Source organism: Haliotis asinina, chromosome 3 (assembly GCF_037392515.1).
Source record: "Haliotis asinina isolate JCU_RB_2024 chromosome 3, JCU_Hal_asi_v2, whole genome shotgun sequence".
Classification (NCBI taxonomy): Eukaryota; Metazoa; Mollusca; class Gastropoda; order Lepetellida; family Haliotidae; genus Haliotis; species Haliotis asinina.
This window is the reverse complement of record NC_090282.1, coordinates 52175993-52191412: the sequence shown is the minus strand read 5'-3', so window position 1 is coordinate 52191412 and position 15420 is coordinate 52175993. Positions and strand designations below refer to the sequence as shown.

General features: G+C 37.8%; 1 protein-coding gene across 2 annotated transcripts in view; it reads left to right on the top strand.

The window, feature by feature from the left end:
• LOC137278153 (ras-specific guanine nucleotide-releasing factor 2-like) overlaps window positions 1–15420 on the top strand; it is an 802775-nt gene that overhangs the window by 411490 nt on the left and 375865 nt on the right. The window lies entirely within an intron of this gene.

Sequence of the window (15420 nt, the reverse complement as noted above, 5' to 3'; positions counted from 1 at the left end):
ATTGCATGTATATGTGTAAGTTACAGTGAGTATGGACAATGTATCCTTTGAAATGCTACACATATACATGAATTTAAAGAAGGGGAGTAAAATAAATGTGAAATAAATTAAATTAATTACAGATAGTTTTGGCATGACATTTTTAATCTCAAAAAGTTTATTTCTGCCCACTGCTCACAATGCAGAGTTGGAATGTCTCATGATTGCCATGAGATTGCCAATTAGATAAAAAGTGAAAATGTGTGGTATTGTATGGTATGGTTTCATTGTTTTTGTCTGTCCTAACCATTTCAAGCGTATTTCCAATACCAGGAAAGCAGGTAAGCAGGCTCAAGCGCCATCTTGCACTTTTACCATGCTAACAATTGTAACGTTTAACTGTAATGAAACTAGTAACTAGTTTAAGTTTTGAAAATGAAAGTTTTATGATTTGAGCAGAATGTAATTTCACAAAAAAATCATAAATAGTATAAATTCATGCCTTGTCATTAACATGAAGGCATTGGTTCACTTTACACCAAATTTTCCAGTAAATAAGACCAAGTTCTGTTCTGAATAATGAGCATTTAATTTGGTGATGTTGGACAGCAGTTGAAAGGGGTCACATAATTAGCCTCAGCAAGTTGGGATTGTCTTGGAAGAATGCGCAACAGATCGTGGCTTCAAAATTCAAGTGGACTGCTTCGGTTCATGGTATGATCAAGTTCTACCAGAATGCAAGAAAACTATTAGTGTAACTGATTGCAAAAGATCCAGCAGGCCCCCATGCACAACTAAGCATGAAGACAGAATGATTTGAACATTGTGCCTGAGAGATAGGTTTGTGACTGAACATTTTAAGAGGTAGACTCTGAGGTATTTCGGGCTGACACATCAGTTTTATGTCTGTGTCGATTTGTTTCACATGAATTTGGCCTCAAATGCTACATGCCAAGCTTGAAACCATTTTGTAACAGACGTCAACGGAAAAAGAGACCTCTCTGCGCCAAGGCACATAAGCATTTTGGTGTGCACGATTGGAACCAGATCAGTGACAAATCTTCTCTGTACTGAGAGAGGGCCAAGACACAATCTGCGTCACTCTGACATTGACCTTCCAAGACATACACACCAAGACTACGGTCGACGACAATGTCCTCCTAACATTGGACAGCCAACAGAGACAAGATGCTCATCATCACAACCGATTCCAACCTGAGATTTCTGTCTGCAGCTGATGTGTATTGTGATGGGAAATTTTTATTGTGATGGGATGGCTGGTACAGGATGCTAAGTCCACTGATTCAAAGTGGTGGACTTTTTGAAGCAAGAACAAGACTACGTTGATATAACCATCTCATACTTCAATGTTCTCTACTATACTTCGATGCAGTGTCGCATCTTACTGGTTATTAGTATTGTTATGATATGGGTCTCGGGTCCAAATTGAGGGTACCAGTGAGCTCCCTTATCTAAATGGTGTGCTGGTTTGCTTGGGTGAATTAACTCAGCAAAGAGTCCAAAGTCACAAGAAGCTAATTACAATTTTATTTACAAGAGATAGAGTAACAAGGGTGGCCACAGAGAGTCGGTACAACCCTCTGGGCTGAGGGCTAGAGCTGACCTGTGTTGGGAGTCTAAACCCTACTCATTGACAAATGGAGTTGAAGACTATTTAACTACAATTTAAACAATACAAAGATTCTGATTTGCTGACTGATACAAAAATGGGTGTAACCTACAATAGCCAATGAAATACAGAATAAACAAATATGGGGTGTGTCCTACCAGAACAACTTCAGTGACCAGACAGAGGGAGTACTTAATCTTTTAATCCTATTCTAAGTGGCATTAATCTTGTTGGCACATTTACTGGATGCCTGATTGCTTACTCTGGGCTGGATCTTTAATGACCCTTAACTGGTGTTAGCATAATGTTATTTTATTGTAGGTGATGGCATGTTTACCTCATCAAAGCAGTTTATTAACCTGTCTAGACATAACCCTTGTCTTAGTGAATGGTTTGTCTTAAAGTGGATTTCTGAGTACCTCAGGCTAGGATTTTAACTCTGTGAAACTGTGTGGTCGTAACTTATACCTTTTTCAATAGAATGTCTGTGAGATAGGTTTTACTACTTTTGACAGGAGTCTTTGTCTAAGTTATTACTGATACATGATGAAACTAATGTTCTATATTTATATTTTCCTAAAATTTGAATGCCAATGTATTGCTTTGTACTGGTTACAATTAATAATGAATTTTTGATATGAATTATCATTTCATGATAGTATATTGATAAGTATCCTTATTGTGTATATATGGTTTCAATATATTTTATACCATACAAGAAGGAAGAAAAGAATTGGCAAACAAGCCTAACTGGCGTATATAAATGCTCACAATTATGCATAATATTGTACGTATTTATATCAAGTTATCTCTGATCAGTCTTGGATGTCAACAATTTAGTTTCATGATTACACGATGCCATTTAGAAAGTGGTCAAATGCAACATATGTCATATTTGGGATTTCACTTTCTTAGTAAAGTACAAATTCTAGTACTTTTTTTCGGTTGAGTCCCATCCGGGATTCGAACCCGCACCCTCGGAGTCAGGCACCTAATCGCCAGCACACAAAGTCAGCCGCCTAGCCCGCTCAGCCACCGCGACTTCCACTAAGAAAGTGAAATCCCAAATATGACATATGTTGCATTTGACCACTTTCTAAATGGCATCGTGTAATCATAGCTTTCGGCCGTGGGAGCCGTGCCAATTTACACTCATCAGAGGGGTACACAAAGTACGCAGTCTAGACTACCAGTTGTCCGACTTTCATTTTGTGGAAGTCGCGGTGGCTGAGCGGGCTAGGCGGCTGACTTTGTGTGCTGGCGATTAGGTGCCTGACTCTGAGGGTGCGGGTTCGAATCCCGGATGGGACTCAACCGAAAAAAAGTACTAGAATTTGTACTTTACTAAGAAAGTGAAATCCCAAATATGACATATGTTGCAATTTAGTTTCATGGCCAGTTGATACTGCAAGTTGGAAACTGCAAGATCTTTTTATGCATCAAATCAGTTTGATGTAATAATGAAATTGATCAACTGACCATAAGATGTCCATATTTGTCTGATGTCATACTGTGTGTTATTACCAAATAGCACATCCCTCAAGCAGAGAAATAGGATTTGTATTGAATGCTATCATATTGAGGTCACATGAAAAAAATAGTGGAATACAACTTCAGGGCCTTTTGAGCAGGAGCAAGAAGCATTATCAGAGATTAAACAATTATACTTATCACTGTTTAAGTCGTTGCATTCCAGTCTAAGGTGTCAGTGAATTATTTAACAGAATCAACTACCAAAATTAATATCGAACATTATGTTTATATAAACCTGTGGTCTTATTAGATTCATAAACTGTCCATCAGAGGGAGCATTTTTCGCATTTATATGTAATTCATTCCACAGATAAATTGTATCTGGCATAGCTAGCAGATTTGCTTATAGTCTGCTAATTTTCATTATTCCTAAGACTGTAGTTACTGTTAGAAGCATTTCCTGGAGCAAAATCACAAAGATAGTCAGAAACCATATGGTTTACCATTTTGTAAAATAATGTTAATTCAGAAATTTGTGTATATATGTTGTTATGAATGTCAAAAATATCATATTATGGAGCATTGTTCATTAAATGCAGTATTAAAATGTTGTTAACAGTTATTTTTTTAACTTATAAACCCTTCGAAAGATATAACTTTATATTGCTCCCACTTGTCCGGTATTCGACTTTCCAATACAAAGTCAGTACATCAAAGACAAGATGGTAATTGCCCACCCAGGATTATCTGTCAGCAAAACAAATAAACCGAACAGGTGGGACTGTCCCTGCTATTAGAATTACATTACATTCTATACATTTATAAGAAAGTCTCTGTACATATCTAAATCAATCGACAATTTTATATAATAAGTGTAATGGTCAAGTTGTTTTATTTTATAATCTGTAAATTAGATTTTCTGTTTTAGTTTTAGTTTAATTTATCTAAAGTCTTTCACTTTGTAAAATATCAATTTACAAAAGTTTTGTGTTTCACATCTGGATTAGATCCTACATTTGTCAGTTTCTACTTAATTTCTGTTAGACTTTATATCAAATGGCTGGTAACTCTTTATCCAGGGGTGGGTTGCTCTAGTTTATTTTGGTTTGGACGACGTGCTTGTTTGTTGATGCAGCACCCTGAGATTGCAAGTGGAGGACCATATTGCCCAAAGTAATGGTAGGAAATCAGTTTCAAATACTTATTAGATGTCTTTATCTTTCATTTAGTGTTATAAAGGAAATTTTGAAACTTTGTCATTTGTAATTTGTCGTCAGGTAATTCAGTTTCATTGGGTTTTTAGTAAGTCTAATTTCTATCATTTTTCTGTGGTATTTTTGTTGGAGTTATTTAATCAAAATCACCCTTTATTTTGTTTCATTTAATCTGTTAGGAATTGCTATATCTTGAACAAAACAAAGATGGAATTGAAAACAATGAAACTTCCATGTTTGAACCCCAAGAAGTAAATGAACTCAACCTAGAAGAATTCTTCTTTTTTTGTTTCAACACAAACAGCATTAACATTATATGGGTACAACATAAGTGATGTTAAAAGAAAAAGAAATCCAACTGAAAAAGGTCAGCCCTATTTGGTTAATGTGAAGCAGAAGAAAAGCAGCAGTTTTAGAAGTTCAAGGAAGAAATTTGACAAGATAAGTAAGACAATTGAGAACAGCATCATTTACAGAGCAACTATGACAAATGTTAGAACTTTGTACAAGGAATGGCTCGACAGTTACACACGCATTCTCAGTTAAGAGGGACTATTGCTGTTGCCTACTTTATAACTGGCTGTACTTTAAAATTTGAGCATAAATACAAATTTTCATGTACAGATATTTCAAATAATAGCATCTACAATCATTTTCAAGCATCAAACGCTTTGCAGTAAAACAATTTGAAGCGTCAGACAAATTTATATGGTTCATTGACGCCATTTTTCTAATGTCGGCAGTAGAGACCAAATACAAATGAAATTGCATAAAACTTACACCAAGATACTTTTCCTTAAAGTAATAAGCATAAATTCAACTACATATATGTGGTTTCTTTTGCAAATATTACTTTGTCCATATTTTTGCATGAATGAAACATAAAATGCATTTATATTTTGTTGGTAGGGACTGGGTAATTTACGTTACCCTCTGTTTGTTTCTATCTGTTCTTGTGATAAACCATCACCAAAATCAATAAAGACACCATTTCTCAATGGGTCAAATGATATGTTTTTATTAGTTTCAAACAATTAGCTTAATCAACATCAAGTTTTCCTCCAACGTGGACAGATATATTCTTCATAAGTACCGATTTTTTAAGGATGTAATCATACGTTACTGTTATAGCTCAAAACCTAGCCTTCTGTCAGCTGTATTCGACTTGATATACTTGGAGCCAGGTGGAATGATGTTAGCCATGGGCCCTAACCATGTATTGAGTGTTCATACCATATGGCAACATTTTCTTCATTACCAGAAATAATTTACGTTACTGTAACTTACGTTACCACCGTATTTAGGAAATGGCCTGGAAGTAAAGGTGTAACCCCCAAAGATATGCCAGTCATTGCAGGCCACAGCAGTTTTTCCAGGTGATTAAAGTAGTAAATATTCTGGGAAGAGAGGAAATACGTGCTATCAACGATTGTCTTGAAGCAAGTTTGGTAAGTAATACTTCAACTGACATATTTTAGATAAAAAATATCTGACTTTTCATTGTAGCATCGGGTTTTCATGTCTCAAATTACTGAACGTTCAAAGTGAAAGTAAGGTTTGATATTTGAATGACGTTGATCAGAGTAATGTCCCTTTATAGATAAGTAACGTAAGATACATAATGGTAACGTAAATTACATCCATTTAATGTGATCGAAATGGCGTCTTTGGGAAATAATTTATTTGCTTTTTAAGCATTTAGACACGTGATATCTCACATAAAATATGACTGTTTAGCATGGATAATGCAAGGGTTATGTCACTGAACAACGTATTGTATTTGTGATAGTTTATGTGTGATGTTTAAAAAAAGTGTCTGTTTATGTAAGAAAGTGTCAGTATGTTACATTTTAATGTCAAATTTACTTGTCAAAAGTATAATACGTTGCGGACTTATTATGTTGGAATTATTCCTTACTTGAATGAATTCATTTATGAATGTTGGTCAGCACATTAGTGATGGTAACGTTAATTACCTAATCATACCCAATGATGACAATAATACTGAAATAGTTAAAAGAAAAACCATATTCATAAATCATTAAATCATATAATATTAAAATGCTCTTTTACGTACAGATGCCATGACGAAAACTGCGGCTCAAAAGCAGCATGACTACAGAGAAAGAAAAAAGGCAAAATTGGGAGCAGTATATCTCAAAATGGAAACAGAGCATGTTAAAGGATACTATGTACCAACAGCAAATCTGAGTAGAGCTGATAAAAACAAAAGAAGGATTAGAATAAGAAAGAATGTGGCTAAATACAGGCAAAAGGTGAAAAAATTTTAAAATGACATTGATCAAAATGTTGTTCCTGTGGCATCAAATCAAGATCAAAGCGAAAGTCAAACCACATGTGACGTAGTAGAGGATGACAACGGTGTATCCAGTACAACAACTGTTACTCCCATGGTAGTGAAGTTGCCACAGTTACCTTCCAAGAACAGAACTAGAAAAAGAGTTAGCAGAGCAGTATCAAAGGCGAACAGAGAGATAACCAAATTAATGTCACAAAAAACAACACTGAAGCCGAAAATCAAAAGAACTGAAATTTTATTCATTTAATTATCAAAACTGATGATTCAAAAGCTGTTTGTGTTGCGTTTGAGAATCATTTGAAAGATTTATTAAAAGTTTTTTGACTGAAATACGAGTTGAATTATGTGGTTGAATTTGATTGCCGGAGTTGAAACAATGTAAGAATAGTAAATGACCTAATCCTGGGTAATTGCAAACTCCAATGTATATGCTATTGTCAGTTGTGTAAGATTTAGAGGATTCAACAATTCGAAAAAGATCATTCAAATGTAATTAAACAGTTCTTTAAATTAGAAGTGACATTTGATATTTTACTTATGTGGGAAATTTATATTTGAGAATAAGTATATCACTTTGTAAATTACTCCGATTTTTTAATTTTCTGATTTTAAGAATATTGATTACGCTCCATAGTTAGATGAAAATATGTAAAAGTTTGTTTCCATGATATACCGAAGATCTCACAATTTTAAATTAAGTTATGTATCAAGTTTTTGTAATTAGGCACTGTAACGTAAATTACAAAGCAGAAATGGAGTACACATGTTCAGGCGTTGGTAATGAAAAAACTGTTTCTTCCCGAGTGTGGATATTTTACAGGAGTACGCTTCAGATATGCCTCTGACTGAAAATGTTAACATGGATCATATTAATTTGACTTTATGATTTCACAATAGTAGACCCCAACAGTCCCGGTTAACTGAGAATAAGTGTACAATGAATTATTTCAACTTCATACAGAGCTTGTTGGTCTGATTGAAAAGGAAATTGACATAGAACATTTTGAGAGAGAGGGTGCGGCTCAATATATGGAATTAAGAGTGATGAAATTCAACATAGACAAGTTCTTCTTCAAACATAAAAGTCAAGTAAAAGCTGATAGTTAATCCAACAATATTATATATATTTATAATAACATGTATTCATTCTATTAGCCCTCTTAGCTATAACCATTCACGTCCACTTGTATTATGTTGTCATAGCATTGTGATGTCATGGGCAGAGTTAACAGTTACAGTTTAGTTCCATCTGATGATGGGGCTAGAACAAGACCCAAAATGTTGTGAGAAGTAAATTCAAGAAGTTATTGTCCATGAGATTTGTCCTGTATTTGTTGAAACAGATGCCCTTTTGACTTCCTTGTGTCCCATTGACTTTTCCATTTTGGGGCCCTTTTGTCATGCAGTCCTTTTCATTAAGACCCTGCTATGAAACTGTTGGGCACCATGGCTCTGGACTACCCATCCCAGCATCTGCATGTTGACCTTGATAATCCACATCTTAAACCGATTTTCCCAGACATCTCTGACTCTGATCCACAGGAAATTTATCCAGTTGCAGATGCACAAGTTTCACTCCATGAACATATTCTCATCATTCTGTGCATAGACACTGAGGCCATGGATTTCATTTCCAGTTGGGCATACATGAATAAAAGTGGCCTTCCTCTATGAATTGACACCATGTACAGTACGTGTGGTTTCTATGGCTTTTACTTACTGCCTGAACTGGGCTACTCAGGGCTGCTTGTACCTTGAAGAGCCCCCAAGCTATCCCTACCACATTCCTGCAGTAGTTTGCTCAGCCTTGAATTCATATAATGAAACAATTTGCAAGGTTGCCAATGTCCAGTAATTACCCAAGACTACTGAAGGCAGTCGCACATCATCCATGACCGTATGTCTCCTTCAGGTACTCCTTATAGGATAAGGATTTTACTTCTCTGGATCCCAGGTTGGTTGATGGCTTATAAAATACCTATGGCTCAAAGGGAGTTTAAGGACATATTTCTGGCAGTGCATTTGTCTACTGATATATTGTCATGAATAAATTAATTTGCAGTGGGTGCACAGCAACTGCTTCCTCCAGTATTCTAGAACTACTCAGTGATTAAATGAGACACAACAATGTTCATGCCGGCTTAGGAGGCTGCCTAAGCCCACTCATTCTTGGACGTCATGTATCAGACTGTCACATATGTCATTTCTACACAAGTGAATATCATGGGTCATCTACTTGCTCTGGAAAGGGTAGGTATGGTAACTGGTGCTTGGAATATTTCTGACTTGGCAAAGGATGCACTGTTCCAACAGCCTTAGTGATCTTCTTCCTTGTTTAATGGTAAATGCAACCAGGCCATAACTACAGAAGATACTCAGGTCTTTAGGAATGTCAATCAGCAACTGGCCTCTGCTCTCCTAGCTTAGTCTCGCTCTTCCAGACCTACACTTCGTTGAAGAAGGGGATCTTCTCTCCCACCCCCTTCCTTGTACCAACAAGACACACCAGAGAATGGTCATAGATTTGAAGATTCAAGGCATACAGTTTATATGCAGGCCTTCACACTTCACAATGTCAGAAAACTCATATGTGCAGGCACCAGATTTACCAGTCTTGATCTCAAGGATGCGTACACATTTCGATACATCATCGTCTATTAAATATCTCTTCTTTACTGTGAACAGTTGTCATTTTAGATCTTGCGTTGTTCCCTTCAGGATCGCCATCGCACCTGGCTTTTCATGGTGGTAATGAATCAATTCTGCATCTAAGTCACATTGCACATTCACAATTCCTTGGACTTGGATGATACTGATCAAATGTACTCACTTCATCATCCATATATTCAAACATTTGGGTATCCTTATTCATACTGAAAAGTCAGAACTTGTTCCGACTGTTCATATCAAGTTTCTTGGAGCTTCCTTTGATGCCCAGTTGTGCCATATTCTACTGGATCTGGACCATTGTCTCATGATACGGATCGCATTCTCTCCTACTGCATTTTCATATTCATCCAGTGGTCGATCAACCTGTACAGGTCAGTCGACCTGGATTTGAAAGTGTCTCCTCTCCTATTGCCTCCATCTACAATTCATCAGGTCTACACACTGGTTCTGAAATCTCCTTACACAGATGAGTCCGGTCCTTCCATCTTAAGGATCTCTCCTTGCCCTTAATATTTTGGTCTTTTTTTTCCAAGCACTCATTAAAGTGCATTATGAAACCCTGGGACCTGTACCTGTAACCTTTTTAACATTTAAAACAGCATTCCTATTAGCCTTTGCCACCACAGCTCACATGCTGGAATTACATGTTATCAATTTCACTCCTCTCCATTATTTTTTTTTACATTATTCCAGTGTAACATGATGCACTTCGACGGAATTTGTGGAGAAAAATCAGTCTACTACACATGGACTGCTAGATGCTAGATCATATACTATTCCAGCATTACCTTCCTCATCCCATTTGGACAGGAATCATTATCATCTTTTTGTCCCCTCTGTGCTCCCAGTGTACCAGCAAACTCCATTCGGTTCTGTAGAGAAGCATCCTTATGCCCCGATTTCAATTTATCTGTGACTTCCCCATTTAACTGAGGACATTCCACTTTCCTGTACTGAGGCAGTGTGGGGTAATATTCTGAGCACATGTTTTGATTTTCGACTTTTTGATAACCACTTGACTGATAGATTTTTCATGGTTGCAGATATCAACTACAGACTTACATTGTTATGGTGCCATTGTTGGTAAGAATGATTGTAATGTATCTCGTCATCCAGCCAGAGAGATGCTCGGTTTTTGTCACAGGAGAGGCAACCTCTGAGATCTTTCTGATTATATTTTGCCCAAATACTTAAACAGGTCACCATTAGAGGTCAGTATTGTTACCCTGATCTCAAAAGTCAATCCCAGTAGACATTCCCATGTATCTAAATATTTTCAGTCACAACATTTGTCAATTCGGCACAGATGAGTGATCGGCAGCATAGACGATAAACTGATTGATGCTGAAATAAAGAAACTTGAAGATGAGGCATATTCAACTTGAATGCAATTAGGTATGGAGTCAGAGATATTAATCAGACAGACTGAGAAGGTGGAAAGGCAGGTTGCTCAACTATTTGAGCAGCAGCAGCTCAGAGACATTAAAGGACAGAGAAATATTCGTGTGGCTGAGAGAAAACTTCTTAAAGCAGAACTCAGCTCTGATATCATCAAACAAAAATATCCATTTTAAAGCACCACGTTTGTGCACAAGTCTACTAGTTTGCCTTTGCAAGAGTGTGATCTCGGGATATCCCCAATGTCAGGTGACCGAACTAGAAACCAGACTTTGTGAGACTTTTGTAAGTTTGAAAATGACATGTAAACACTGTTATTGTTAATGTAACTGATTAGACAGGTGCCACAAACAGCAAAGACAAGTACACATGCCATGCCTTCCCAACCTACCCTACATTGCCATTATGATTAGTGATTATGATGCTAACCCTATAACACCTGATCACATTGCACCTGCGAAGGTCCAGAGTAGAATAGGCCTTCAACAAGCCATGCTTGCCATAAAAGGCGATTATGTATGTCGCAAGATTAGGTCGTCACTGTTGTTGTTCACTGGATTGTCTGGTCCAGACTCGATTATTTGCAGACTACCACCATATAGCTGGAATATTGCTGAATGTGGTGTAAAACTCACTCCTTCACCCTAATCACATTGCCATGCCTAATTCTGTCATGCCTAATTCTGCCATGCCAATATATCAATGGACAAAAATGTGGCATCAAACTGACGATGCTTTACAGCATCTGGTCAACATCCGCCCTTATTTGGATTAAACACACAAATACCATGTTTTGATGGATCAGTTAGGAAATGCTAAGAAGTCGGCTGAAGATACACATGGGAAACTAGCCCCTAAACAACGGCTGTACAAGCTCACCAGGAAAAGTATGGCCAACCCTGGCAACTCACAGAGAGTGAATTTGGCACGATCCTGGCCTTGCCAGCCATTCACCTTGGTGACAGTGAAGGTTTTGACAACCAAGCATTAGCATTCCAGTCACTTGTTGGAATGCTAAGATTATTTGAAGGTGTGTATAGATCAGAACTGAATTGTAGATCTCATGTTTATAATCTGCTAAGCAATCTTGCACCTAGTATGACAGACAGATTTACCGAACATTGTTGGAAACTTGGCATTCATGAATGCTACAACTTTATTAGTTTCAGTGACTGGCTGCAAATCAAGAGTCGAGCTAAACAACTGGTTAGTAATGCTGTCAGCTGTATTTTTTATTGTTTGGGGTTATTGTCCAAAGTGCAAGTCCTTGGATCATTTTCTCAATCTTTGCCTTGAGATAAAGAAAATGAATGGGAAAATCTTTAAAATAGCTGAACGGGAGATGCAGAACAACATTATATAGAAGACTGTAATTTGCAGAAACCATGTCATATGTGCAGTGAACTTCACCTTGCAATTCTTCATGATGCCAACAGTCAAACAGTGTTCTGTTCATGGGTGGACCAACCTCCTGCTTACACTGATCAGCTGTCAAGGCCATACTTGGCAATGCTGATGATTGTAGAAGTTACACTTATGGACCAAATTACGGTTGTTCGGATACTCATGCCATTCTGGATGATGGGTCTCAAAGGACGATGCTTACGGCTCCACATGTGAGGCAGCTAGGCACAAGATCCTGTTGTCCACAATCAGACGAGCGATTTATATGTGAAGGTTTATCTGTTGACCTTGAAGTCTCCCCAAATCAATGTTTGTGATTCTCTGTTAAGTGCCCTTTCAGAATACACTAAGAATCTTTGGTGCAGATGGTCTCGTCTTCAGATATCGACAAAGTGAAGTCTGTAATCTTTATAGGGTCAGACTGTACTGTGCTGATAGTGACTGATCAGCCAGTTATGTTTGGACCACCTGCATCACCACCAGCAGTTCATACCAAACTCGCATGGTCTCCACATGGTCAAGAACACTCAACCTGCCAGATGGATCAACATATATTCTTTTTTACCCAAAAATCCAGTTTCAGTGACTTCTACCAAGATGTTAAAAAGTTATGGAAAAGTCATGGATGACCTGCCTTACATTACTAAAGACAGATGAAAAGGCAATACAAACCTTTGGTAGTGAAACTGAGGGGATTGATGTTGATAGAGTAATGAGGTATGCCACACCCTTACTTTGAGTGAAGGAGAGTATGCAGTTTCACACAATTTCATAGGTTCCCAACTGTCAATGTTAATGCTGCCAATTCTGAGAAACGTTTTAGAAATCATTTAGGAAAAGTGCACAATCAACTTATCCACAACTTAGTTGATAGAGGATCTGTAAAACTGATTTGTTACGACAAAGCAGAAGGTAGAAGCAGCTCCTGGTACATCCCACACCGTCTCAAACAATTATAAAGACAGACTTGTGTCCCCAGCTTGGATCATCTCTACTTGGTGTTTTAATGAGGTTTCAACAGAGGTAATCCCAGGGGATACGAAAGGTATGTTCCACCAAGTGAGATTGCTAGACAAGGACCTCTCCTGAGGTCGATATGGCATGATCTAGAAGGTGATAGAGACCCAGATGTTTATCAGTGTGATAAACCTTCTTTTGGAACAACTCCTTTTTGGGCTACTTTTGCACTCAGGGAACATGAGTGATCACAGAGCATGCCTCCAGAGTGTGCTGAACATAGCTGGAAGAAACTGAAGCTGAAGATGGAGAGAGTTTTGTTCAGTCTCACTTCAGAGTGGCACCAAAATGTCAACAGTCAATTCCAAGGCTTGAATTATGTGCAGCTTTGACAGGTGCACAACTTACAAGTGTGCTCCAGAAAGAAATTATCCTTCCAATTGCCAGCGTATTTCTTTGGTGGGACTCCACAACAGTGTTGACATGGTTCAAATCTGAGTCATGTTGACATGAAGTGTTCATCAGTAGTATGATATCAGAGATACAGACCCTGACATGTCACACAGTGGCACTATATGGACATGCAGGACATTCCAACCATTGATGTTATACAAATGAAAACTCAGAACTGAGTGAGAACTCATGCTGGAAACTTGGCCTACCCTTCCTGTCATTGCCACACCATAAATGGTCCAACCAAGTAACTGATGACACAGTGGAATTGAAGTCGACATTCTCTACTACTGCTTTGGTATCAGATCTGAAGACAGTAGATCCAGTTGAATGTACCAGCTGGGATGAACTTGTAACGAAAACCATGGAGGATTCTGATGGGGCAGTCGAACCTCCTGAACAGCAAAAAGCCACAGAACTGCAATTACTGCAAGATGTACGGTTGCAGTGTTTCCCTGATGACCTTGCATTGTGCTTGAGAATGGTGAGTGAGTGAGTTTAGTTTTACGCAGCACTCAGCAATATTCCAGCTATATGGTGACGGTCTGTAAACAATTGAGTCTGGACCAGACAATCCAGTGATCAACAACATAGGCATTGATCTATGCAATTGAGAACTGATGACATGTCCCAACCAAGTCAGCAAGCCTGACCACCCGATCCCGTTAGTTGCCTCTTACGACGAGCATAGTCTCCTTTTATGGCATGCATGGGTTGCTAAAGGCCTATTCTACCCCGGGACCTTCACGGGTTGAGAATGGTGAGAGATTACCTTCAAAGACTTGACTAATGCAGCTTGACCCTGAGTTCAACAAGTGTCATCAGGAGGAGAATGAAAGATAAACGTCACTGGTGTATGTGAAGTGACAGTTCTACTGGTATAAGTGGAATAGCTGTTGAATTTCTTGAATCAAACTTGCTAATGATTTGAGTGAAGACAGAGGTACTAATAACAATGTGGCTTCATCATGGTATGATGAGGGTCCCACCATGGACTGGACTGATCAGGGTCTGTACAGAATTTTTGATATTTGAAGTGAAAATGAATTATCATGCAAATATATCTGAGAAAGATGATACTGTATTGGTGATTTTTAATTTTTATTTCGATGTGGATTTTGTTTGAGTGTTTTTTGTCCTTTACAACCATCCAAAGCTTGAACTCACAGGACAAAACCATTTGGCCAGACCTTACTGAGGTTAAGTGTTCTTTTTTTTTTCCAAGTGTGAAGTTTAGGCCCAGTGGGCTGTATCCCTTCATAATTACGTTATAATGGTAGAAGCATTTGAAGATATTAGTGGAATGAACTGTAAATGGTTTATAACCTATGGGCACCTTTGCAGAACCTGAGACAGTTCCAAGACTGAAACAAATACTGCCCAAAATGTCTGCATATACATTTAAGAAATACATTATGCAACAATATTTTTATCACATCACATGAAAGTAAATACCAGATGCTAGTAAATTGTTCCCACCTGGGTGAGGTACCTAATTTTCAAAACACAAAGCCAGCAATTCGAGAACATTTGAAATGATTCAAAGGTATTGGCAATGTTTTTGAATGATCATTGGCGATTGGCTAAAAAAATGAAAATCATTTGAAGACTAAAGTGAATATGTGCCATATGGATTTCAGAACATACACACTGAATGCGTGATACCATGGTTTCATAAAAATGGTGAGATTTCCAATATATCTAATTGACGTTATTTTGCTCAGAAGAGCATTGGATAAGGATCACACAACAGGGCATATTCCACCTAATTTAAAACTCTGACTTTGTATAGAGAAAGGACTAAATTTTCATTTGGGTGGTTTGGGTTGGCACATGACTTGACTTGACATGCTTTAGCGAATGATATACTGAAAGCTATTAAAGCCATGGGTATTTGTTGGCCTGGAACTTACAAAACTTCT